The sequence below is a fragment of the Coregonus lavaretus genome (genome assembly GCF_964263955.1).
Source record: "Coregonus lavaretus genome assembly, chromosome: 8".
In the NCBI taxonomy this organism is placed as follows: Eukaryota; Metazoa; Chordata; class Actinopteri; order Salmoniformes; family Salmonidae; genus Coregonus; species Coregonus lavaretus.
The window spans coordinates 53,791,594-53,817,789 of NC_139995.1; the positions used below are offsets into that span (position 1 = coordinate 53,791,594).

General features: G+C 45.4%; 1 protein-coding gene across 1 annotated transcript in view; it reads right to left on the minus strand.

Moving 5' to 3' along the window:
• The window catches only part of LOC311134091 (solute carrier family 12 member 5-like), a gene marked incomplete at both ends in the record, with an annotated part of 287,008 nt that overhangs the window by 77,039 nt on the left and 183,773 nt on the right, over positions 1-26,196 (minus strand). The window lies entirely within an intron of this gene.

The window sequence follows — 26,196 nt, forward strand, 5'->3', positions numbered from 1 at the left end:
AACTGCATACCCCCTCTGTACTCTTCTCTCTCTATGGGGTAGAGAAGGAGAGAGGGGGTTATGACAGACAGAGAGAGGGGGTTATGACAGAGAGAGAGAAGGGGTTATGAGAGAAAGAGAGAGGGGGTTATGAGAGAAGGAGAGAGGGGGTTATGACAGACAGAGAGAAGGGGTTATGAGAGAAAGAGAGAGGGGGTTATGAGAGAAGGAGAGAGGGGGTTATGACAGACAGAGAGAGGGGGTTATGAGAGATGGAGAGAGGGGGTTATGAGAGAAGGAGAGAGGGGGTTATGACAGACAGAGAGAAGGGGTTATGACAGACAGAGAGAGGGGGTTATGAGAGAAGGAGAGAGGGGGTTATGACAGACAGAGAGAGGGGGTTATGAGAGATGGAGAGAGGGGGTTATGAGAGAAGGAGAGAGGGGGTTATGAGAGAAGGAGAGAGGGGGTTATGAGAGAAGGAGAGAGGGGGTTATGACAGACAGAGAGAAGGGGTTATGACAGACAGAGAGAAGGGGTTATGAGAGAAGGAGAGAGGGGGTTATGAGAGATGGAGAGAGCGGGTTATGAGAGAAGGAGAGAGGGGGTTATGACAGACAGAGAGAGGGGGTTATGAGAGATGGAGAGAGGGGGTTATGAGAGAAAGAGAGAGGGGGTTATGAGAGAAGGAGAGAGGGGGTTATGACAGACAGAGAGAGGGGGTTGTGAGAGATGGAGAGAGGGGGTTATGAGAGATAGAGAGAGGGGGTTATGAGAGAAGGAGAGAGGGGGTTATGACAGACAGAGAGAGGGGGTTATGACAGACAGAGAGAGGGGGTTATGAGAGAAGGAGAGAGGGGGTTATGACAGACAGAGAGAAGGGGTTATGACAGACAGAGAGAGGGGGTTATGAGAGAAGGAGAGAGGGGGTTATGAGAGAAGGAGAGAGGGGGTTATGGCAGACAGAGAGGGGGGGTTATGAGAGATGGAGAGAGGGGGTTATGACAGACAGAGAGAGGGGGTTGTGAGAGACAGAGAGAAGGGGTTATGACAGACAGAGAGAGGGGGTTATGAGAGAAGGAGAGAGGGGGTTATGAGAGATGGAGAGAAGGGGTTATGACAGACAGAGAGAGGGGGTTATGAGAGAAGGAGAGAGGGGGTTATGACAGACAGAGAGAGGGGGTTATGAGAGATGGAGAGAGGGGGTTATGAGAGATGGAGAGAGGGGGTTATGAGAGAAGGAGAGAGGGGGTTATGAGAGAAGGAGAGAGGGGGTTATGAGAGAAGGAGAGAGGGGGTTATGACAGACAGAGAGAAGGGGTTATGAGAGAAGGAGAGAGGGGGTTATGACAGACAGAGAGAGGGGGTTATGAGAGATGGAGAGAGGGGGTTATGAGAGAAGGAGAGAGGGGGTTATGAGAGAAGGAGAGAGGGGGTTATGGCAGACAGAGAGGGGGGGTTATGAGAGATGGAGAGAGGGGGTTATGAGAGATGGAGAGAGGGGGTTATTAGAGAAGGAGAGAGGGGGTTATGAGAGAAGGAGAGAGGGGGTTATGAGAGAAGGAGAGAGGGGGTTATGAGAGACAGAGAGAGGGGTTTATGACAGACAGAGAGAGGGGGTTATGACAGACAGAGAGAAGGGGTTATGAGAGACAGAGAGATGGGGTTATGAGAGAAGGAGAGAGGGGGTTATGAGAGATGGACAAATCAAATCAAATCAAATTGTATTTGTCAAATACATGTGTTTAGCAGATGTTATTGCGGGTGTAGCGAAATGCTTGTGCTTCTAGCTCCGTCAGTGCAGTAATATCTAACAAGTAATATCTAACAATTTCACAACATATACCTATACAAACAAATCTAGTAAGGAATGGAATTTAAGAATATATACATATATGGACAAGCAATGACAGAGCGGCATGGACTAAGAGAGGGAGATAGAAAAAACAGAGACAGAAAGAGGGAGAGATGGAAAGAAAGACAAGAAGAGAGAGACAGATAGAGAGATAGACAGATAGAGAGAGTGAGACAGAGTAGTGAGAGAGAGAGAGAGAGAGAGAGAGAGAGAGAGAGCGAGAGCGAGAGCGAGAGAGAGAGAGAGAGAGAGAGAGAGAGAGAGAGAGAGAGAGAGAGAGAGAGAGAGAGAGAGAGAGAGAGAGAGAGAGAGAGAGAGAGAGAGAGAGAGAGAGAGAGAGAGAGAGAGAGACAGAGAGAGAGAGAGAGAGAGAGAGAGAGAGAGAGAGAGAGAGAGAGAGAGCGAGAGCGAGAGCGAGAGCGAGAGAGAGAGAGAGAGAGAGAGAGAGAGAGAGAGAGAGAGAGAGAGAGAGAGAGAGAGAGACAGAGAGAGAGAGAGAGAGAGAGAGAGAGAGAGAGAGAGAGAGAGAGAGAGAAAGATGATCTCTGACCGCATATATTATTGAAGACTATTAAAAGAATATTAAAGAATATTAAAGAATACTAAAAGCTTGTGAAGTATTACAGTTCCAGACCCAGCCAAAAATACATGCTCTGTTTAAAAGGTAGGGGGGGTACACTTCCCAGTTATGAGGTTTGCATCTAATTGTTGTATAAAATGAATGATTAAGTATAATAATACTTTTGCTGAAGATAACAATGTGATTTTAGCATTCTAGATGAGATGATTGTTTTCCATATTGATTTGTTCTCAGTCAGTGGCCACGCCCAGATGAGCACAAACATGATGGAACGCCCCTTTTACCCCGAGTGCATAAAAAGCCGAAATTCACCTCAGACCGGCAGACGTGAAGCGTGAGCTAAACGTTACAAAATGGTTTAAAACTACAACTCCATTACCAAAGGAAGACCAGCAGACGTGAAGCGTGAGCTAAACGTTGCAAATGGTTGAATTTCTACCAGACCAGAAAGATCAGAAAACGTGAGACGTTAGTCCACACGTTTGAAATGGAGAAACTATGAAACTCTCAACCTCTACATGAGGTGAAGAAGAAGACAATGCACTAGACCTTATCATTTCAGTCTGCAGCTGGCATGTATAGTCGTCTAGAGAACTTTCACTAAAGACACGAGGTGGGAAGGACAATCCCTCTCAGACAACCGCTGGTACATCTGAAGTATCCATTCTAACCAGCACTACGACCAGAAACTCTACCAAGGACATTGGGATCTCTGGTGGGCAAACCAGAGTCCTACATCATCAACTTAACTATCGAGGACAGCTACACGTAAATACATGTTGCATTTCTAATCCGAATGAGCGTTATTAAGGTGCATAAGTATTATGATTACTGTGAGCATAGTTTCCAAATAAACCACGATAGTTTGAATCTCTGTCTCTCCCTTCCATTCTGACCCCCCCACTACCCAAGCATTCATGCTAATGTTAGTCCAGTCCACTAGGGACCTGTTTTCATTGTATTAAGTTAGTAATCAAAAACCTATATGTTTTTGTATTGTTTTATTATTTAGTTAGTTAGTAAATAAATGATTAAGCCAATTTGTGTATTGCTGATTCATCAATAAGGTTAGGGTTCTTGCAGGTTGAAGGATTATGCGACGTTCAGAATGAGACTGATAAGAGGTAATTATTTAATAAGTGACTGTTATCGATATATAACATATATATCTTCTAAGAGTTTAATTCGGGAGATGGTAACTCGTTAAACAACTTCTTCCGTGGTGCCCCAAATTCCTAATGAGTTAATTGTTACATGATTAATTTAATCGAGTGACAATTAAACATAGTTAGGTGATTCGATAAATAACAGTTATACATTAAAGTAAGTCACGTCACGACATTGTATAGAAATCAAGTCCCACACACACATCCACACGCACATCCACACACAAAGATTTAGGCTGTTCCCTCGGATCCAAAGCCAGGTCATTAAGACTCCTCTAGGATCCAAAGCCCAGGTCATTAAGACTCCCCTACGATCCAAAGCCCAGGTCATTAAGACTCCTCTAGGATCCAAAGCCCAGGTCATTAAGACTCCCCTACGATCCAAAGCCCAGGTCATTAAGACTCCTCTAGGATCCAAAGCCCAGGTCATTAAGACTCCCCTACGATCCAAAGCCCAGGTCATTAAGACTCCTCTAGGATCCAAAGCCCAGGTCATTAAGACTCCCCTACGATCCAAAGCCCAGGTCACTAAGACTCCTCTAGGATCCAAAGCCCAGGTCATTAAGACTCCTCTAGGATCCAAAGCCCATGTCATTAAGACTCCTCTTGGATCCAAAGCCCAGGTCATTAAGACTCATCTAGGATCAAAAGCCCAGGTCATTAAGAATCCCCTACGATCCAAAGACCAGGTCATTAACACTCCTCTTGGATCCAAAGCCCAGGTCACTAAGACTCATCTAGGATCAAAAGCCCAGGTCATTTGATATTTTGTTGTACAGCCTGGCAGCCTTCCTTAAATCATCAAAAAGGGACAACTTGAGTCATGCTTGAACAGTGTTGTGTTTGGCAGGGTAATATATCCTAAAGGTGAGTGTTCCACACAACTCTCATATCATTTATCTCTCCCAGGCCCATGTCTCCTGATAGTTAATTAATTGAAGTGCCAACATCAAAGGAACAATGATGAATTTAATGAAAATAAGTGATGGTCTTCAAAGACATCCTGCTTTTTTTCTTTGACCAACCTCTCACTGTCCATGTAGACTGTAACGATCGCTTAAAGAGGCCATCAGCAAGTACTTTGTGAACCAAGCTTTCACATTGGTGGAAGAATACAGTCCCTGTTTAGTACAGCTCTGAAATGTAATTTCTCAAAAGTAAAATGTCACTAACGGTCCCATTGATGATGCACTCACTATTCCAAATGTAAGTTACAGAGTATGATATGGTGCTGCATAAGGTAAATCATGTTTCATAATACAATCAAATAAACTGCATACTGAAATCCCTATGAAGATGATGTCACAGTGCTTGATTGATTGAAGAAGCTCATCACTATTCCCAAACTTGGAATGTATGGCATATACACTACCAGTCAAAAGTTTGGACACACCTCCTCATTCAAGGGTTTTTCTTTATTTTTACTATTTTCTACATTGTAGAATAATAGTGAAGATATCAAAACTATGAAATAACATATATGGAATCATGTAGTAACCAAAAAAGTGTTAAACAAATCAAAATATAGGTCGAGAGCCATGCGTCCTCCAAAACACGACTCTGCCAAGTCGCACTGCTTCTTGACACACTGCTCGCTTAACCCGGAAGCCAGCCGCACCAATGTGTTGGAGGAAACACCGTCCAGCTGGTGACTGAAGTCAGCTTGCAGGCGCCCGGCCCACCACAAGGAGTCGCTAGAGCGTGATTGGACAAGGAAATCCCGATCGGCCAAACCCTCCCCTAACCCGGACAACGCTGGGCCAATTGTGCGCCGCCTTAGACTTCTGCACCACTCGGGAGGCCCTCTGGAGCAGGTTTACATCAAGGATCTCTCTGTACTTTGCTCCGTTCATCTTTGGCTCGATCCTGACTAGTCTCCCAGTCCCTGCCGCTGCCACCACCATGCTTCACTGTAGGGATGGTGCCAGGTTTCCTCCAGACGTGACGCTTGGCATTCAGGCCAAAGAGTTCAATCTTGGTTTCATCAGACCAGAGAATCTTGTTTCTCATCGTCTGAGAGTCTTTAGGTGCCTTTTGGCAAACTCCAAGCAGGCTGTCATGTGCCTTTTACTAAGGAGTGGCTTCTGTCTGGCAACTCTACCATAAATGCCTGATTGGTGGAGTGCTGCAGAGATGGTTGTCCTTCTGGATGGTTCTCCCATCTCCACAGAGGAACTCTAGAACTCTGTCAGAGTGAACATCGGGTTCTTGGTCACCTCTCTGACCAAGGCCCTTCTCTCCCGATTGCTCAAATCATCTCCAATCAATTGAATTTACCACAGGTGGACAACAATCAAGTTGTATTCACATCTCAAGGATGATCAATGGAAACAGGATACACCTGAGCTCAATTTCGAGTTGAATAGCAAAGGGTCAGAATACATATGTAAATAAGGTATTTCTGTTTTTTATTTTGAATACATTTGTATTGTACTTACTTACAATATACTGTATAAGGTATATTCTATATCATAATATAATTAGGAAACCACCTTATTGAAATCTCCTATATATCCCTGTGACGTCACAGACAGCGCTAAGCAGCAGACCGGTCAGCGGAGTGACTTTCCCATGATTACTTATTAATGGGTGACGAGGCGTCTGGCGCGTCACCACTCGAGAGCATGTCATGTCCCTGGCAGGGGCCTCCTGGAGATTTTCTGTCACTTGGAGGCCCCTGGAGAATCCTCCCCTCCCTCCCTCCCCATCCTCCCCTGTCTCCATTTCCCATACTGCCAGTCAATGTCACCGCCGCTTCTTTAACTACATCTTGGTTAAATGGCTCTGTGAGTTGGCATGTAATTCCATTTCAGCAGATATCAATGAATAGATGATGTAACCTTAAGTGGAGAGGGATTCTGAATATTTGTACATTTTTGGTAGGCTATACAGTGGGGAGAACAAGTATTTGATACACTGCAGATTTTGCCGGTTTTCCTACTTACAAAGCATGTAGAGGTCTGTAATTTTTATCATAGGTACACTTCAACTGTGAGAGACGGAATCTAAAACAAAAATCCAGAAAATCACATTGTATGATTTTTAAGTAATTAATTTGCATTTTATTGCATGACATAAGTATTTGATCACCTACCAACCAGTAAGAATTCCGGCTCTCACAGACCTGTTAGTTTTTCTTTAAGAAGCCCTCCTGTTCTGGGTTGGCGCCCCCCCCTTGGTTTGTGCTGTGGTGGAGACCTCTGTGGGCTATACTCGGCCTTGTCTCAGGATTGTAAGTTGGTGGTTGGGGATATCCCTCTAGTGATGCGGGGGCTGTGCTTTGGCGGAGTGGGTGGGGTTATATCCTTCCTGTTTGGCCCTGTCCGGGGGTTTCTTCGGATGGGGCCACAGTGTCTCCGGACCGCTCCTGTCTCAGCCTCCAGTATTTATGCTGCAGTAGTTTATGTGTCGGGGGGCTGGGGTTAGTTGGTTATACCTGGAGTACTTCTCCTGTCTTATCCAGTGTCCTGTGTGAATTTAAGTATGCTCTCTCTAATTCTCTCGTTCTCTCTTTCTCTCTGAGAACCTGAGCCCTAGGACCATACGTCAGGACTACCGGGCATGATGACACCTTGCTGTCCCCAGTCCGCCTGGCCTTGCTGCTATTCCAGTTTCAACTGTTCTGCCTGCGGCTACGAAACCCCTACCTGTCCCAGACCTGCTGTTTTCAACTCTTAATGATCGGCTATGAAAAGCCAACTGAGAGACCTGAGCCCTAGGACCATACGTCGGGACTACCGGCCGTGGTGACTCCTTGCTGTCCCCAGTCCGCCTGGCCTTGCTGCTATTCCAGTTTAAACTGTTCTGCCTGCGGTTATGGAACCCCTACCTGTCCCAGACCTGCTGTTTTCAAACTCTTAATGATCGGCTATGAAAAGCCAACTGAGATTTATTCCTGATTATTATTTGACCATGCTTGTCACTTATGAACATTTTTGAACATCTTGGCATGGTTCTGTTATAATCTCCACCCGGCACAGCCAGAAGAGGACTGGCCACCCCTCATAGCCTGGTTCCTCTCTAGGTTTCTTCCTAGGTTTTCGCCTTTCTAGGGAGTTTTTCCTAGCCACCGTGCTTCTACACCTGCATTACTAGCTGTTTGGGGTTTTAGGCTGGGTTTCTGTACAGCACTTCGAGATATTAGCTGATGTAAGAAGGGCTATATAAAATAAAATTGATTGATTGATTGATTGTTCTCCACTCATTACCTGTATTAACTGCACCTGTTTGAACTCGTTACCTGTATAAAAGACACCTGTCCACACACTCAATCAAACAGACTCCAACCTCTCCACAATGGCCAAGACCAGAGAGCTGTGTAAGGACATCAGGGATAAAATTGTAGACCTGCACAAGGCTGGGATGGGCTACAGGACAGTAGGCAAGCAGCTTGGTGAGAAGGCAACAACTGCAATTATTAGAAAATGGAAGTTCAAGATGACGGTCAATCACCCTCGGTCTGGGGCTCCATGCAAGATCTCACCTCGTGGGGCATCAATGATCATGAGGAAGGTGAGGGATCAGCCCAGAACTACACGGCAGGACCTGGTCAATGACCTGAAGAGAGCTGGGACCACAGTCTCAAAGAAAACCATTAGTAACACACTACGCCGTCATGGATTAAAATCCTGCAGCGCAAACAAGGTCCCCCTGCTCAAGCCAGCGCATGACCAGGCCCGTCTGAAGTTTGCCAATGACCATCTGAATGATCCAGAGGAGGAATGGGAGAAGGTCATGTGGTCTGATGAGACAAAAATAGAGCTTTTTGGTCTAAACTCCACTCGCCGTGTTTGGAGGAAGAAGAAGGATGAGTACAACCCCAAGAACAACATCCCAACCGTGAAGCATGGAGGTGGAAACATCATTCTTTGGGGATGCTTTTCTGCAAAGGGGACAGGACGACTGCACCGTATTGAGGGGAGGATGGATGGGGCCATGTATCGCGAGATCTTGGCCAACAACCTCCTTCCCTCAGTAAGAGCATTGAAGATGGGTCATGGCTGGGTCTTCCAGCATGACAACGACCCGAAACACACAGCCAGGGCAACTAAGGAGTGACTCCGTAAGAAGCATCTCAAGGTCCTGGAGTGGCCTAGCCAGTCTCCAGACCTGAACCCAATAGAAAATCTTTGGAGGGAGCTGAAAGTCTGTATTGCCCAGCGACAGCCCCGAAACCTGAAGGATCTGGAGAAGGTCTGTATGGAGGAGTGGGCCAAAATCTCTGCTGCAGTGTGTGCAAACCTGGTCAAGACCTACAGGAAACGTATGATCTCTGTAATTGCAAACAAAGGTTTCTGTACCAAATATTAAGTTCTGCTTTTCTGATGTATCAAATACTTATGTCATGCAATAAAATGCAAATTAATTACTTAAAAATCATACAATGTGATTTTCTGGATTTTTGTTTTAGATTCCGTCTCTCACAGTTGAAGTGTACCTATGATAAAAATTACAGACCTCTACATGCTTTGTAAGTAGGAAAACCTGCAAAATCGTCAGTGTCTCAAATACTTGTTCTCCCCACTGTATAAGCAATAATGCCCTAGGCGGTGTGGTATACGTATGGCCAATATACCATGGCTAAGTTCTAAGGCACGACGCGAAGTGCAGTGCCTGGATACAGCCCTTAGCTGTGGTATATTGGCCATATACCACACCCCCTCAGTCCTTATTGCTTATATAGCCTACCAAAAATGCACAAATAGACAGAACCCTAGTGAAAGTGGATATAGCTTTAGGGGTCTCCTTACAGAGCCATAAGATTGAATGTTGACACTATCAGAGTGCTAAGTGGAGTCCACTTACGGTGTGTGCCGGCGGGTTTCAGGGTCAATTCCCTCGCAATCCCAGGCAATTCAGGGATTGAATTGCACTTCGTTGGGAGAGATGCCATGTTCAATTCAACAGACAGGATTTGAAATGGAACTGACCCCCAACTCTGGGTTTCAGGTAAATAATTGGCACTGGCCCAAAGTTTTTCCCCCTTATAGTGCATGGCCAAATTGCTTAAGTTCATGTGCATTAGCTATCTCATCCTTTCTCCCCTCTAGCTATCTCATCCTTTCTCCCCTCTAGCTATCTCATCCTTTCTCCCCTCTAGCTATCTCATCCTTTCTCCCCTCTAGCTATCTCAGCCTTTCTCCCCTCTAGCTATCTCATCCTTTCTCCCCTCTAGCTATCTCATCCTTTCTCCCCTCTAGCTATCTCATCCTTTCTCCCCTCTAGCTATCTCATCCTTTCTCCCCTCTAGCTATCTCATCCTTTCTCCCCTCTAGCTATCTCATCCTTTCTCCCCTCTAGCTATCTCATCCTTTCTCCCCTCTAGCTATCTCATCCTTTCTCCCCTCTAGCTATCTCATCATTCCTCCCCTCAAGCTACCTCATCATTCTTCCTCATTCGTCCCATCTAGCTACCCTAGCTAGCACATTTGGTTCCTTGGAAGTTGTGGGAATGTACATCTTTGATTTCCCATTGGTTCTGGGAACAAAGCCATTCGTTTCCTGACCGATAAAACTGAACATTTTTTAAACGTGAACATTTTTGCCTGTTCTGGGAATGTAAATGTTTAGGTTGCAGGGAGGTTCTGACATTGTTTAACTATGGTTCCATGAATGTTTTACTGGGAAGTTTTATTAACGTTCTAAGAAAATACAGAAATTATAGGTTATTATGAGGTTTTTGAGTAACTTCCTTAAAACATTTAAATAAGACTGCTAGCTTAGGTTAACTGTTTTGAACTCAAAGAACAGATAGGATACATTGAATTGCATTTGCCTAGGCATTAATCATGTAAACACATTTATTTTTATTGTGACACGGCATCAGTGAGATTTGAACATATGATTTTCTATCCATGGAATTAGTCCACTGCGACCACCAGGATGGAGCTAGCATGCAATGTTTTGTATTACTCAAACAAAGCTGTTAATTTTTGTCTAGTAAACAAACAGAACCCATTTCTAAGGAAACATGCCCTCATTAAGATCAGGTGTGGCCAATTAGTGGGCGCGGCCAACACACCTGAAAACAATAAACAAGATAGAGATAGTTTTGTTGATGCTGAGAATGCAATGGGGAGAACAAGTATTTGATACACTGCCAATTTTGCAGGTTTTCCTACTTACAAAGCATGTAGAGGTCTGTAATTTTTATCATAGGCACACTTCAACTGTGAGAGCGGAATCTAAAACAAAAATCCAGAAAATCACATTGTATGATTTTTAAGTAATTCATTTGCATTTTATTGCATGACATAAGTATTTGATACATCAGAAAAGCAGAACTTAATATTTGGTACAGAAACCTTTGTTTGCAATTACAGAGATCATACGTTTCCTGTAGGTCTTGACCAGGTTTGCACACACTGCAGCAGGGATTTTGGCCCACTCCTCCATACAGACCTTCTCCAGATCCTTCAGGTTTCGGGGCTGTCGCTGGGCAATACGGACTTTCAGCTCCCTCCAAAGATGTTCTATTGGGTTCAGGTCTGGAGACTGGCTAGGCCACTCCAGGACCTTGAGATGCTTCTTACGGAGCCACTCCTTAGTTGCCCTGGCTGTGTGTTTCGGGTCATTGTCATGCTGGAAGACCCAGCCACGACCCATCTTCAATGCTCTTACTGAGGGAAGGAGGTTGTTGGCCAAGATCTTGCGATACATGGCCCCATCCATCCTCCCCTCAATACGGTGCAGTCGCCCTGTCCCCTTTGCAGAAAAGCATCCCCAAAGAATGATGTTTCCACCTCCATGCTTCACGGTTGGGATGGTGTTCTTGGGGTTGTACTCATCCTTCTTCTTCCTCCAAACACGGCGAGTGGAGTTTAGACCAAAAAGCTCTATTTTTGTCTCATCAGACCACATGACCTTCTCCCATTCCTCCTCTGGATCATCCAGATGGTCATTGGCAAACTTCAGACGGGCCTGGACATGCGCTGGCTTGAGCAGGGGGACCTTGCGTGCGCTGCAGGATTTTAATCCATGACGGCGTAGTGTGTTACTAATTGGTTTTCTTTGAGACTGTGGTCCCAGCTCACTTCAGGTCATTGACCAGGTCCTGCCGTGTAGTTCTGGGCTGATCCCTCACCTTCCTCATGATCATTGATGCCCCATGAGGTGAGATCTTGCATGGAGCCCCAGACCGAGGGTGATTGACCGTCATCTTGAACTTCTTCCATTTTCTAATAATTGCGCCAACAGTTGTTGCCTTCTCACCAAGCTGCTTGCCTATTGTCCTGTAGCCCATCCCAGCCTTGTGCAGGTCTACAATTTTATCCCTGATGTCCTTACACAGCTCTCTGGTCTTGGCCATTGTGGAGAGGTTGGAGTCTGTTTGATTGAGTGTGTGGACAGGTGTCTTGTATACAGGTAACGAGTTCAAACAGGTGCAGTTAATACAGGTAATGAGTGGAGAACAGGAGGGCTTCTTAAAGAAAAACTAACAGGTCTGTGAGAGCCGGAATTCTTACTGGTTGGTAGGTGATCAAATACTTATGTCATGCAATAAAATGCAAATTAATTACTTAAAAATCATACAATGTGATTTTCTGGATTTTTGTTTTAGATTCCGTCTCTCATAGTTGAAGTGTACCTATGATAAAAATTACAGACCTCTACATGCTTTGTAAGTAGGAAAACCTGCAAAATCGGCAGTGTATCAAATACTTGTTCTCCCCACTGTATATGTTTTTAAATAACATTCTTAGAACGTTACTTATGTTTCTTGTGGTTTTTATGGAAAGTTTTCTTAATGTTCTGAGAACATGACTTTAAATAGAACCATGAGGAAACCTGTAGGAAACGTTATGCTGAAGCATTGAAATTCCAATAGAAGAACTTTGTTTCTTAACGTTCTCTGAACTATTTGAGAACATTCCCTATGTCAAACCAGTTGGAGAACGTTCCTAGAACATTACCAAAAAATTTAATTAAATGTAACCATGTTTGAACTTTTAGGAAACGTTCTGTTAAAGTAATGAAATACCAAGAAAATAACGTTATTTTGTCAAGTTCCTTAAATGAGCTGAGAATGTTCCAAAGCTAGGCAACTATCCTGCACCATTCCCAGAACATTCTGGGAAGGTTGTATGTAAAATAACCATAGGACAACCACGCTCTCACCAAGCTCTAAGAAACACGGTTCTCAGAATGTTACAGTATGTGCACGCTGGGTACCTCATCCATTCCTCCCCTTTAGCTCAGCCCAGAGGTGTTCTGCTCCCTGCTCATCCTTGTGCCATAATGGAGCTGTGGGTTCTTTCGACGCAGTGACCCACATTGCTACAACAGTAGGTATAAGGTGAATGATGTCCGGTCAGCATTACTATGCAGTCTTTACTGTAGTATTCAAGTGGGTGCAGACTATAGAATGCGAGTCTAAGGTGGCCGTCAGTGCTAGCTATTGCGCTCAGCGAAACTTGTCAGATCGGTGGAAACCCAAACTGGGCAAATTTCTGCTTTCAACATTAAAGGGCCTATACAGTGAACTATGCACATGTATGTGAATGAATGCTATGGAGCCAAAAATAACAACATTTACTCTATTAAGCATTTAAACGTTTTGAATTTGTGAGGATGAATACAAGGATTCAAAGAAATACAAGGCTGTTTAATTGATTGACGGACATGACAGTCTGGAGTGGTCCAAAAGCAAACCATCACTGTCACTTAACCAACACTAGGCTATTTGAACACACACTGACACACAAAGACATGGCTACACACACCCACACAGGGTCATAAATAGATACAGTATGTAGCTAATCTCTCTCTCGCTTACTCCCTCTCTCTTCTTCTCTCTGTCTCACACACACATCCACTGACACACACACATCCACTGACACACACACATCCACTGACACACACACATCTACTGACCCACACGTGTTATATTGTCACATTTCCAGTGAACATACAATACTACAAATTATAACAATGCAACAATGCTCCCGTCTCGATCAGACTATTGACAGAACAAAGCAATTTACACTTGTGGAAACCAAGCAAGCCCTCCCCACATTATTATCAGTATGCCAGTGCTCCAGATGAATATGGATTTTAATGCATCTCCGCCACGAAAGTTACGCCTTTGACACAGCCGCCCTCAACCAACCATCCCAGAGCTGACAGCAGCCATTTTCTAATTGGCTAGAAATGAGATGGGTGAAAGGTCGTAGGCATGTTTAGGGAAAGAGCTAGGAGAGAGCTAGCCTAGCTCTTAGCACATTGACCTGCGTCGTCGTCGCCCCGTGATGAATGGGTAGACATTGTAATTTCCTCTTATGGCTTTGTGCCTTACCGCTAGCCGGGCACATTATTCATGTGTATAAACATCGCCAGGCACAACATTGGACACTATCTTTATACCTTTCTCATTCAACTGACTTCTCTGGTTTAGTCCTATAATCCTCTGAGTATAGTGTATACTATTAGCATTAAAGGCATTAAAAAACCATGTGGTCATACAGTGGGACGTCTATCTATGCGTCCCAAATGGTACCCACCCTGGTCAAAAGTAGTGCACTACATAGGGAATGGGGGAGGTCATTTGGGAGGCAACCTAGATGCCATGTGCTGGCAGAGTGAGAGAGCCAGGGGATATACAGTGGGGAAAAAAAGTATTTAGTCAGCCACCAACTGTGCAAGTTCTCCCACTTAAAAAGATGAGAGAGGCCTGTAATTTTCATCATAGGTACACGTCAACTATGACTGTCCTCCACTCGTTACCTGTATTAATGGCACCTGTTTGAACTTGTTATCAGTATAAAAGACACCTGTCCACAACCTCAAACAGTCACACTCCAAACTCCACTATGGCCAAGACCAAAGAGCTGTCAAAGGACACCAGAAACAAAATTGTAGACCTGCACCAGGCTGGGAAGACTGAATCTGCAATAGGTAAGCAGCTTGGTTTGAAGAAATCAACTGTGGGAGCAATTATTAGGAAATGGAAGACATACAAGACCACTGATAATCTCCCTCGATCTGGGGCTCCACGCAAGATCTCACCCCGTGGGGTCAAAATGATCACAAGAACGGTGAGCAAAAATCCCAGAACCACACGGGGGGACCTAGTGAATGACCTGCAGAGAGCTGGGATCAAAGTAACAAAGCCTACCATCAGTAACACACTACGCCACCAGGGACTCAAATCCTGCAGTGCCAGACGTGTCCCCCTGCTTAAGCCAGTACATGTCCAGGCCCATCTGAAGTTTGCTAGAGTGCATTTGGATGATCCAGAAGAGGATTGGGAGAATGTCATATGGTCAGATGAAACCAAAATAGAACTTTTTGGTAAAAACTCAACTCGTCGTGTTTGGAGGACAAAGAATGCTGAGTTGCACCCAAAGAACACCATACCTACTGTGAAGCATGGGGGTGGAAACATCATGCTTTGGGGCTGTTTTTCTGCAAAGGGACCAGGACGACTGATCCGTGTAAAGGAAAAAATGAATGGGGCCATGTATCGTGAGATTTTGAGTGAAAACCTCCTTCCATCAGCAAGGGCATTGAAGATGAAACGTGGTTGGGTCTTTCAGCATGACAATGATCCCAAACACACCGCCCGGGAAACGAAGGAGTGGCTTCGTAAGAAGCATTTCAAGGTCCTGGAGTGGCCTAGCCAGTCTCCAGATCTCAACCCCATAGAAAATATTTGGAGGGAGTTGAAAGTCTGTGTTGCCCAGCGACAGCCCCAAAACATCACTGCTCTAGAGGAGATCTGCATGGAGGAATGGGCCAAAATATCAGCAACAGTGTGTGAAAACCTTGTGAAGACCTGTGTCATTGCCAACAAAGAGTATATAACAAAGTATTGAGAAACTTTTGTTATTGACCAAATACTTATTTTCCACCATAATTTGCAAATAAATTCATTAAAAATCCTACAATGTGATTTTCTGGATTTATTTTTCTCATTTTGTCTGTCATAGTTGACGTGTACCTATGATGAAAATTACAGGCCTCTCTCATCTTTTTAAGTGGGAGAACTTGCACAATTGGTGGCTGACTAAATACTTTTTTAGTGTGAAACAGTCTCGCATCAGAGACAGAGCCCTATAGAGAAACACTGGAGATGGGATAAACAAAGGATTTGAACCAAAATGACCCCTCCGTAGACTACGGCTGAGATCCCTGCGGCTGAGACCCCTCCGTAGACTGGGACTGAGATTTGACATGATTTGTTAACATTGTCTGTTTGAGAGAGCACAGAGTCTGGGGAAAGAACAGCCGGTAAAGTCACTGACTGCACAGTGGTATTTATCCACAATCATTCTGGTGGGAACCTGCTATAGACCACCAAGTGCTAACAGTCAGTATCTGGATAACATGTGTGAAATGCTTGATAATATATGTGATATCAATAGAGAGGTATACTTTCTGGGTGATTTAAATATTGACTGGCTTTCATCAGGCTGCCCACTCAAGAGAAAGCTTCAAACTGTAACTAGTGCCTGCAACCTGGTTCAGGTTATCATTCAACCTACCAGGGTAGTTACAAACAGCACAGGAATGAAATCATCAACATGTATTGATCACATATTTACTAATGCTGCAGAAATGTGTTTGAAAGCAGTATCCAAATCCATCGGATGCAGTGATCACAATATTGTAGCCATATCTAGGAAAACCAAAGTTCCAATAGCTGGGCCTAATATAATGTATTAGGTCATACAATACGTTTTGTAGTGATTCCTATGTTGTTGATGTGAATAATATTTGTTGGTCCGTGGTGTGTAATGACGAGCAACCAGACGCTGCGCTTTACACATTTATGAAATTGCTTATCCCAGTTACTAATAAACATGCACCCATTAAGAAAATGACTGTAAAAACTGTTGAATCCCTGTGGATTGATGAGGAATTGAACAATTGTATGGTTGAGAGGGATGAGGCAAAAGAGATGGCAAATAGGTCTGGCTGTACAACCGATTGGCAAACTTACTGCAAATTGAGAAATCATGTGACTAAATTCAATAAAAAGAAGAAGAAACTACACTATGAAACAAAGATATATGACATAAAGAATGATAGTAAAAAGCTTTGGAGCACCTTAAATGAAATTTTGGGCAAAAAGGCAAACTCCGCTCCATCATTAATTGAATCAGATGGCTCATTCATCACAAAACCCACTGATATTGCCAACTACTTTAATTACTTTTTCACTGGCAAGATTAGCAAACTTAGGCATGACATGCCAGCAACAAATGCTGACACTACACAAATATATCTGACCAAATTATGAAAGGCAAGCATTGTAATTTAGAATTTCTTAAAGTAAGTGTGGAAGAGGTGAAAAAAGTATTATTGTCGATCAACAATGACAAGCCACCGGGGTCTGACAACTTGGATGGAAAATTACTGAGGATAATAGCGGACGATATTGCCACTCCTATTTGCCATATCTTCAATTTAAGCCTACTAGAAAGTGTGTGCCCTCAGTCCTGGAGGGAAGCAAAAGTTATTCCCCTACCTAAGAATAGTAAAGCCCCTTAACTGTGTCACACCCTGGTTCTGGGACTCGTTATGTTGAGCCAGGGTGTGTGCATTCTATGTGTTTATTTCAATGTTGGTAGTTCTGTTGTGTCTATTTCTAGGTTGTTGTATGTTTGTATTGAGTGACTCCCAATCGGAGGTAACGAGTGTCAGCTGTCGGCTCGTTATCTCTGATTGGGAGCCATATTTATACTGTGTGTTTTCACCTTGGGGTTGTGGGTTTTTGTTCCTAGTCAGTCATTGTCACTGTGGACTTCACTATCGTCATTTGTTTTGTTGTTTTCGTGGTACTTTAAATATATAAAGTCAACATGTTCGCTAAACGCGCTGCGCCTTGGTCCGCTTCCTTAGACGATCGTGACAGAAAAGCCCACCACAAAAGGACCAAGCAGCGTGTCCAGGAGCAAGGTGATTGGACATGGGAGGAAGCGCCGGGTAAGGAGATCGAGAGGCTGGCGATGGCCCAGGTGGGCAAATCGTGGTCCTGGGAGGACATGCTCGGGGGCAAGGGACCTTGGGGGAGGATCAAGGCCCTGGCGAGAGAGGAGCAACGGCGTCAGCAGGGCCATCGTCGGAAGGACGAGAGGCAACCCCAAGAAATTTTTAGGGGGGGGCACACGGCATGGACGACGGAGGCAAAGATGGGGCGAATCCAGGAGGCCACCAGGCCAGGGGTACACCGCCCTGTACGTCCTGTGCGGATGCCTCACACAGAGTGTGTGAGGGTAGGCATTCAGCCAGGACGGGTGGTGGCCGCTGTTCACTCCAGGCCTCCTATCCGTCTCCACAGCCCGGTCCGGCCTGTTCCTGCCACCCGCACCAAGGCTACGGTGTGCGTCGACAGCCCTGCCCGACCTGTTCCTGCTCCCCGCACCAAGGCTACGGTGTGCGTCGACAGCCCTGCCCGACCTGTTCCTGCTCCACGCACCAAGGCTACGGTGTGCGTCGACAGCCCTGCCCGGCCTGTTCCTGCTCTACGCACCAAGTCTACGGTGTGCGTCGACAGCCCTGCCCGGCCTGTTCCTGCCACTCGCACCAAGCCTACGGTGCGCGTCGCCAGCCCGACCCGGCCTGTTCCTGCCACTCGCACCAAGCCTACGGTGCGCGTCGCCAGCCCGGTCCGGCCTGTTCCTGCCACTCGCACTAAGCCAGGGGTGCGAGAAGTCAGCCTGGTAAGGCCCGTTCCTCCTCCACGCACCAGGCCTACGGGGTGCGTCGTCAGCCCTGTCCGGCTCGTTCCTGCTCTCCGCACCAGGTCTGTGGTGCGCGTCGCCAGCCCATTCCGGTCCATTCCTGTTCCACGCACCAAGCCAGGGGCGCGTGTCGTCAGTCCAGCTCCGGCCAGCGGGGCTAGACAGGACCAGGGGTACTGTGGGGGGTGTATCGGAGGGTGGTGGTCTAGGCCGGAGCCAGAACCGCCACCGAGGAGGTATGCCCGCCCAGCCCTCCCCTGTTTGGGGTTTTTGAGGCGCGGTCGCAGTCCGCGCCTTTAGGGGGGGGTACTGTCACACCCTGGTTCTGGGACTCGTTATGTTGAGCCAGGGTGTGTGCATTCTATGTGTTTATTTCAATGTTGGTAGTTCTGTTGTGTCTATTTCTAGGTTGTTGTATGTTTGTATTGAGTGACTCCCAATCGGAGGTAACGAGTGTCAGCTGTCGGCTCGTTATCTCTGATTGGGAGCCATATTTATACTGTGTGTTTTCACCTTGGGGTTGTGGGTTTTTGTTCCTAGTCAGTCATTGTCACTGTGGACTTCACTATCGTCATTTGTTTTGTTGTTTTCGTGGTACTTTAAATATATAAAGTCAACATGTTCGCTAAACACGCTGCGCCTTGGTCCGCTTCCTTAGACGATCGTGACAAACTGGCTCAAATAGCCAACCAATCAGCCTGTTACCAACTCTTAGTAAACGTTTTGAAAAAATTGTGTTTGACCAGATAAAATGCTATTTTACAGTAAACAAATTGACAACAGACTTTCAGCACACTTTTAGGGAAGGACATTCAACAAGCACAGCACTTACACAAATGACTGATGATTGGCTGAGAGAAATTGATGATAAAAAGATTGTGGGGGCTGTTTTCTTATACTTCAGTGTGGCTTTTGACATGATCGATCATAATCTGTTGCTGGAGAAATGTTTGTGTTATGGTTTTACACCCCCTGCTATATTGTGGATAAAGAGTTACCTGTCTAACAGAACACAGAGGGTGTTCTTTAACGGAAGCCTATCCAACAAAATCCAGGTAGAATCAGGAATTTTCCAGGGCAGCTGTCTAGGCCCCTTACTTTTTAAAATCTTTATCAACGACATGCCACTGGCTGTATGCAGATGACTCAACACTATACATGTCAGCTACCACAGCAACTGAAATGACAGCAACACTTAACAAAGAGCTGCAGTTAGTTTCAGAATAGGTGGCAAGGAATAAGTTAGTCCTAAATATTTCTAAAACTAAAAGCATTGTATTTGGGACAAATCATTCACTAAACCCTAAACCTCAACTAAATCTTGTAATGAATTATGTGAAAATCGAGCAAGTTGAGGAGAGTAAATTGCTTGGAGTAATCCTGGTTTGTAAACTGTCATGGTCAAAACATATTGATACAACAATAGCTAAATAATATGCCATTTAGCAGACGCTTTTATCCAAAGCGACTTACAGTCATGCGTGCATAATTTTTTTTTTTTGTGTATGGGTGGTCCCGGGGATCAAACCCACTACCTTGGCGTTACAAGCGCCGTGCTCTACCAGCTGAGCTACAGAGGACCACAGCTAAGATAGGGAGAAGTCTGTCCATAATGAAGCGCTGCTCTGCCTTCTTAACAACACTATCAACAAGGCAGGTCCTACAGGCCCTAGTTTTGTTACACCTGGACTACTGTTCAGTCATGTGATCAGGTCCCACAAAGAGGGACTTAGGAAAATTGCAATTGGCTCAGAACAGGGCAGCACGGCTGGCCCTTGGATGTACACAGAGAGCTAACATTAATAATATGCATGTCAATCTCTCCTGGCTCAAAGTGGAGGAGAGATTGACTTCATCACTAGTTGTATTTGTGAGAGGTATTGACATGTTGAATGCACCGAGCTGTCTGTTTGAACTACTGGCACACAGCTCGGACACCCATGCATACCCCACAAGACATGCCACAAGAGGTCTCTTCACAGCCCCAAGTCAAGAACAGACTATGGGAGGCACACAGTACTATATAGAGCCATGGAACTCTATTCCACATCAAGTAACTCATGCCAGCAGTACAATTTGATTTAAAAAAATAGATAAAAATACACCTTGTGGAACAGCGGGGACTGTGAAGCAACACAAACATAGACACAGACACATGCATACAAACACACGATAACATACGCACTATACACACGTATACATGGATTTTGTGTTATAGATATGTGGTAGTAGAGTAGAGATCTGAGGGCACACACTTAATATGTTGTGAAATCTGTTATGAATGTATTGTAATGTTTTTAAGAATGTATAACTGCCTTAATTTTGCTGGACCCCAGGAAGAGTAGCTGCTGCCTTGGCAACAGCTAATGGGGATCCATAATAACTACAATACAAATGACCCTCAACATTCTAATTAATAGATACTGTATCTGGGAAAAATAAGTTTTGGTTTACATTTGATTGAGTTGTCAACTAACGTGAATTCAATGTGAAATCAACAACAAAAAATAACGTAATTGGATTTAGGTTACAAGTTGAGTGAAAAAAAGAAGAAATGCCCTTACGTTGATGGCTTTTTGAAAATCTAATTAGTTTCCCACGTTGATTCATCACATTTATTTTTGGGGTTGAAATGACGTGGAAACAACGTTGATTCAACCAGTTTTTGCACAGTGGGTTAACACTTCTGCTTTCTCCAGCCCTCCTGGCAGCCCTGTAACTCAAACTCTGTCCAACTTCAAGTACGACTACTACATCTGCTCACACCCCAGTCCACCCGTCTCATACCATGTTTAGTTCAAATAGGAGCAACAGACAGATGCTGTCAGGCAAGCCGCCGCAGTTAGACGCACTGTGCTGTTACGCTAGTTAGCCAAGTGAAGTTAGCTACACTGGATCCCTGTTGGAGCTTCAACATCACGGTCCTCCAGGTACATGGTAGCCTGGCAGCAGGGTACGGAGATGAGCAGACCTATGCTGTGCAGTGCAACCACTAGGCAGAGGAACATCAATGCTGCACAGGGACTGCCTAGAGGGGCAAGAGCTGCATTCATTGGTGGGCTGTGGAGCTTGACAGGTCCAGTGGGCTGGAGGAAAGAAGGGAAGGACGGAGGGAGGGAGAAGGAGGATTGGGACTGATGCCTTATCCACTGGTAGAATAATTGCCTGCAGAGCAAAGGTGATTCATACCTCAACTCCTTTACCTTTTTCAAGTTGTGCAAGGGGGAGGGGAGAAGTGGGTGGAGGGGTAAGGAGGGAGTGTGGGAGGGGAGAAGAGGGTGGAGGGGTAAGGAGGGAGTGTGGGAGGGGAGAAGACGGTGGAGGGGGAAGGAGGGAGTGTGGGAGGGGAGAAGACGGTGGAGGGGGAAGGAGGGAGTGTGGGATATATATATATATACAGTGGGGGAAAAAAGTATTTAGTCAGCCACCAATTGTGCAAGTTCTCCCACTTAAAAAGATGAGAGAGGCCTGTAAAAAATCCAGAAAATCACATTGTAGGATTTTTAATGAATTTATTTGCAAATTATGGTGGAAAATAAGTATTTGGTCACCTACAAACAAGCAAGATTTCTGGCTCTCACAGACCTGTAACTTCTTCTTTAAGAGGCTCCTCTGTCCTCCACTTGTTACCTGTATTAATGGCACCTGTTTGAACTTGTTATCAGTATAACTCCTCTGTCCTGCCCTCTCTCTCCAGATAAAATCTTGCGACTTGTGACTGCAGGCCGCCCAACAACCTGCCCGCTTGACCCCATCCCCTCCTCTCTTCTCCAGACCATCTCCGGTGACCTTCTCCCCTACCTCACCTCGCTGATCAACTCATCCTTGACCGCTGGCTATGTCCCTTCCGTCTTCAAGAGAGCGAGAGTTGCACCCCTTCTCAAAAAACCAACACTCGATCCCTCTAATGTCAACAACTACAGACCAGTATCCCTTCTTTCTTTTCTTTCCAAAACTATTGAGCGTGCCGTCTTTAGCCAACTCAGCTCTTGCTATCTCTCTCAGAATGACCTTCTTGATCCAAACCAGTCAGGTTTCAGGACTGGTCATTCAACTGAGACTGCTCTTCTCTGTGTCACGGAGGCTCTCCGCACTGCTAAAGCTAACTCTCTCTCCTCTGCTCTTGTCCTTCTAGACCTGTCTGCTGCCTTTGATACTGTGAACCATCAGATCCTCCTCTCCACCCTCTCCGAGCTGGGCATCTCCGGCGCGGCTCACTCTTGGATTGCGTCCTACCTGACCGGTCGCTCCTACCAAGTGGCGTGGCGAGAAGCTGTCTCCGCACCACGTGCTCTCACCACTGGTGTCCCCCAGGGTTCAGTTCTAGGCCCTCTCCTATTCTCGCTATACACCAAGTCACTTGGCTCTGTCATATCCTCACATGGCCTCTCCTATCATTGCTACGCTGACGATACACAACTAATCTTTTCCTTTCCCCCTTCTGATAACCAGGGGGCGAATCGCATCTCTGCATGTCTGGCAGACATATCAGTATGGATGACGGATCACCACCTCAAGCTGAACCTTGGCAAGACGGAGCTGCTCTTCCTCCCGGGGAAGGACTGCCCGTTCCATGATCTCGCCATCACGGTTGACAACTCCGTTGTGTCCTCCTCCCAGAGTGCGAAGAGCCTTGGCGTGACCCTGGACAACACCCTGTCGTTCTCCGCTAACATCAAGGTGGTGACCCGATCCTGCAGGTTCATGCTCTACAACATTCGGAGAGTACGACCCTGCCTTACACAGGAAGCGGCACAGGTCCTAATCCAGGCACTTGTCATCTCCCGTCTGGATTACTGCAACTCGCTGTTGGCTGGGCTCCCTGCCTGTGCCATTAAACCCCTGCAACTCATCCAGAATGCCGCAGCCCGTCTGGTGTTCAACCTTCCCAAGTTCTCTCACGTCACCCCGCTCCTCCGCACACTCCACTGGCTTCCAGTTGAAGCTCGCATCTGTTACAAGACCATGGTGCTTGCCTATGGAGCTGTGAGGGGAACGGCACCTCCGTACCTTCAGGCTCTGATCAGTCCCTACACCCAAACGAGGGCATTGCGTTCATCCACCTCTGGCCTGCTGGCTCCCCTTCCTCTGCGGAAGCATAGTTCCTGCTCAGCCCAGTCAAAACTGTTCGCTGCTCTGGCACCCCAATGGTGGAACAAGCTCCCTCACGACGCCAGGACTGCGGAGTCACTCACCACCTTCCGGAGACATTTGAAACCCCACCTCTTTAAGGAATACCTGGGATAGGATAAAGTAATCCTTCTTCCCCCCCCCCCCCCCCCTAAAAAAAAATAATAAAAAAAAAACATGAATAAAATAAAAATCATATTATATTATTAATAAAATATATAAAAAATAAAACAAATAAAAAATTTGTAAAGTGGTTATCCCACTGGCTATAGGGTGAATGCACCAAATTGCTAAATGACGTAAATGTAAATGTAAATAAAAGACACCTGTCCACAACCTCAAACAGTCACACTCCAAACTCCACTATGGCCAAGACCAAAGAGCTGTCAAAGGACACCAGAAACAAAATTGTAGACCTGCACCAGGCTGGGAAGACTGAATCTGCAATAGGTAAGCAGCTTGGTTTGAAGAAATCAACTGTGGGAGCAATTATTAGGAAATGGAAGACATACAAGACCACTGATAATCTCCCTCGATCTGGGGCTCCACGCAAGATCTCACCCTGTGGGGTCAAAATGATCACAAGAACGGTGAGCAAAAATCCCAGAACCACACGGGGGGACCTAGTGCATGACCTGCAGAGAGCTGGGACCAAAGTAACAAAGCCTACCATCAGTAACACACTACGCCGCCAGGGACTCAAATCCTGCAGTGCCAGACGTGTCCCCCTGCTTAAGCCAATACATGTCCAGGCCCGTCTGAAGTTTGCTAGAGTGCATTTGGATGATCCAGAAGAGGATTGGGAGAATGTCATATGGTCAGATGAAACCAAAATATAACTTTTTGCTAAAAACTCAACTCGTCGTGTTTGGAGGACAAAGAATGCTGAGTTGCATCCAAAGAACACCATACCTACTGTGAAGCATGGGGGTGGAAACATCATGCTTTGGGGCTGTTTTTCTGCAAAGGGACCAGGACGACTGATCCGTGTAAAGGAAAGAATGAATGGGGCCATGTATCGTGAGATTTTGAGTGAAAACTTCCTTCCATCAGCAAGGGCATTGAAGATGAAACGTGGCTGGGTCTTTCAGCATGACAATGATCCCAAACACACCGCCTGGGCAACGAAGGAGTGGCTTTGTAAGAAGCATTTCAAGGTCCTGGAGTGGCCTAGCCAGTCTCCAGATCTCAACCCCATAGAAAATCTTTGGAGGGAGTTGAAAGTCCGTGTTGCCCAGCGACAGCCCCAAAACATCACTGCTCTAGAGGAGATCTGCATGGAGGAATGGGCCAAAATACCAGCAACAGTGTGTGAAAACCTTGTGAAGACTTACAGAAAACGTTTGACCTGTGTCATTGCCAACAAAGGGTATATATCAAAGTATTGAGAAACTTTTGTTATTGACCAAATACCTATTTTCCACCATAATTTGCAAATAAATTCATAAAAACTCCTACAATGTGATTTTCTGGAGAGAAAAAAATCTCATTTTGTCTGTCATAGTTGACGTGTACCTATGATGAAAATTACAGGCCTCTCATCTTTTTAAGTGGGAGAACATGCACAATTGGTGGCTGACTAAATACTTTTCCCCCCCACTGTATATATTAATTTCAGCTTTTATTTCTTTCATCACATTCCCAGTGGGTCAGAAGTTTACATACATTCAATTAGTATTTGGTAGCGTTGCCTTTAAATTGTTTAACTTGGGTCAAACGTTTCGGGTAGCCTTCCACAAGCTTCCCACAATAAGTTGGGTGAATTTTGGCCCATTACTCCTGACAGAGCTGATGTAACTGAGTCAGGTTTGTAGGCCTTGCTCGTACACACTTTTTCAGTTCTGCCCACAATTTTTCTATAGGATTGAGGTCAGGGCTTTATGATGGCCACTCCAATACCTTGACTTTGTTGTCCTTAAGCCATTTGGCCACAACTCTGGAAGTATGCTTGGGGTCATTGTCCACTTGGAAGACCCATTTGCGACCAAGCTTTAACTTCCTGACTGATGTCTTGAGATGTTGCTTCAATATATCCACATAATTTTCCTTCCCCATGATGCCATCTATTTTGTGAAGTGCACTAGTCCCTCCTGCAGCAAAGCACCCCCACAGCATGATGCTGCCACCCCCGTGCTTCACGGTTGGGATGGTGTTCTTTGGCTTGCAAGGGACCCCCTTTTTCCTCCAAACATAATGATGGTCATTATGGCCAAACAGTTCTATTTATGTTTCATCAGACCAGAGGACATTTCTCCAAAAAGTACAATCTTTGTCCCCATGTGCAGTTGCAAACCGTAGTCTGGCTTTTTTATGCCAGTTTTGGAGCAGTGGCTTCTTCCTCTCTGAGCGGCCTTTCAGGATATGTCGATATAGGACTCGTTTTACTGTGGATATAGATACTTTTGTACCTGTTTCCTCCAGCATCTTCACAAGGTCCTTTGCTGTTGTACTGGGATTGATTTGCACTTTTCACACCAAAGTACGTTCATCTCTAGGAGACAGAAAGCGTCTCCTTCCTGAGTGTTATGACGGCTGCGTGGTCCCATGGTGTTTATACTTGCGTACTATTGTTTGTACAGATGAATGTGGTACCTTCAGGTGTTTGGAAATTGCTCCCAAGGATGAACCAGACTTGTGGAGGTCTACAATTTTTCTTCTGAGGTCTTGGCTGATTTCTTTTGATTTTCCCATGATGTCAAGCAAAGAGGCACTGAGTTTGAAGATTGGCCTTGAAATATATCCACAGGTACACCTCCAATTGACTCAAATGATGTCAATTAGCCTATCAGAAGCTTCTAAAGC